Below are 2,187 nucleotides of genomic sequence, written 5' to 3'. Positions count from 1 at the left end.
TGAGTGTCTTTTCTCTCTTGTTTTTGGCGCGTTGTTGTCGTTTGTGGTCGTGTGGCTTTTTGCTTTCCCTCTTTATTTTCATCTTGAGGTATTCGAGTCCTTTCATGAACCTTCCCAGAAAAAAAAAACACTAAATGGCTGTGGAGAGAACAGCAGAGATCTGCGTGCTGAATTGTACTTGTGCAAGTTGTTTTGACTCTTCGTGTAGTTGTAATTTCCTTTGGCAATAGCATTACCTTTTTTTTCCTCTTCGAGACAGGTGATTTGGTGTAGATGATTTGTGCAACTGCATTTATACAGCGGATTAGTGGTGGATATTAATTTGTTTGCCCTGCAAACACCTTGAGAAAATATAATAAACGCACACCGTGGGCCAATTGTCAGCGCAGAACTTTCTGGACGTGTCCTCAAGTTTTTAAAAGAAATATACAGTAGATGTCCTTTCCCTGAACGCGATAAAAAAAAAAAAAAAAAGATCCATCTGTACACTATTGTGAAGCCCGGCCCTGGCTATATAAATAAGAAAAATGTAGCAAATCCCAATTTTTGAAGTGTTTATATTAAAAATAGAACAAAGCTTACCTCTTGTGGAGATTAAAATTTAACCATGGCTCTCCTTCAATATCTGCCTCCTACTCGCTGGCCGGAGAAAACATTAACCCGACGCAACCCTCCTGTAGGTGTCTGAAGAGCTCTCTCTCCCCCCCTGCCTGGGCTGGCCGTGGTCTTTATTCTCCCTCAGACACGGCGCGCTCTTGCTTAGCCGCCTGTGGCTGGTTTGTATGGAGTGCGGCGTGTGCAGATCTTGCAGATTCAGAAGAGGCTGAGAGGCAAATTTGTATAACATGCACTCAAAAGGGGGGCTTTGGTGCAGTTGTATCCACCAGTGTAATTTATCATGGTTTGTTGAGGGATTTTAAGTCTGAAAGGACCGAGATGATTAATGCCCTGATGTTCTCATTTATACAAAGCCATCAGTCTAATTCCTGTTGCTAGCATACCGCCTTGTTTATTTGTTGTTGTTGCTGCTGCCTCTTTTTCCTCTGTGTGTGTGTGTGTGTGTGTGTGTGTGCGCTTTTTTTTAATTATCTTAAATCACAAAATGTACAGAAATTGCGGCAGGAAATGAAATCAATATAGCAGTGATTATGATCACAACAAATGCCTTTTATTTGCCTTGGGGCCACGGCGAGGCTTTCCCATATGAGTCTCTCCCTTTTTTTTTTTTTACCTTATTTTCCCCCCCTTTTAGCATCCAGGGTGAGTTCTAAAGCTCTCATGTTTGGCTGTTTATAGCAGTGTGGTTGACACCCTGGTAATTGTTCAGAGCTAGCGCGTACGTGCTACGCCTGCAGCATTTACCACTGAACCTGTGTAGGTTAGCCTCATTTCCTGCGGAGGATAATTTGAGGATGAGACATGATGATCAGGGGGTAGAGAAAAAAAAAAAGCGGGAGATCAAATATTATTATGAAGGTATGGGATCAAAACGAATGGCTAAAGACGTGAAAGGCTTCGAGGCTGTGATACCGCGAGACAGAGAGGCTCTTGTCCAATTAAGATAAAAGCAGTCTCATAATAACGAGGTGATGGTAACATTTTGCTTTATTAACCACCATGGAAGACCCTTTTCAACCCGTGGAGACTGGCCCGGCCTCGCCTCCTATTTGGCCACGCTGTTCCCCCGGCCACTGAGTTCTCCCATCCGGCCAATTCAGGTTAAGTGGCTTTTGCGAGGGCCATGCGGACAGCGGGGTCAGGCCACCATGTAAATGCGCTAGCCTCTGGCCACTAGTCCATTCCCCAGGACCATTAGACCCCTCCTGCACCACCGTAATAAACCTTTGCACAAGCGCAGCGCTGGTTTGCCCTCAGCAGTAGTCCACTTATGTGTTAAGTGTTTTCGGGGGGTTAGGGGCATTAATGAAAGTTACTAATGCATCTCCGTTTGTTTCACTGGGATGGTCATTTTGATACTTCTCTCAACTGTATATATATATCTTTACAGTTTTCATATGAAAACAGGGTGTGGTTTGTAAGGTTTCACTCTGCATGTGTATTTTTTTTTTCAGAGTGTTTACTGTATATGCGTTGTTGTGTTTTGTCCAGTGGAATTTTTATATGGAATTTCAACAGTATTTTAATGGGCTTCCCCTGCTATTCTTACAACTATTTATTCTGGCTATA

Source organism: Sardina pilchardus, chromosome 3 (assembly GCF_963854185.1).
Source record: "Sardina pilchardus chromosome 3, fSarPil1.1, whole genome shotgun sequence".
NCBI classification, from domain to species: domain Eukaryota; kingdom Metazoa; phylum Chordata; class Actinopteri; order Clupeiformes; family Clupeidae; genus Sardina; species Sardina pilchardus.
The sequence above is the reverse complement of the archived record's forward strand: the minus strand, read 5'-3'. Positions refer to the sequence as shown.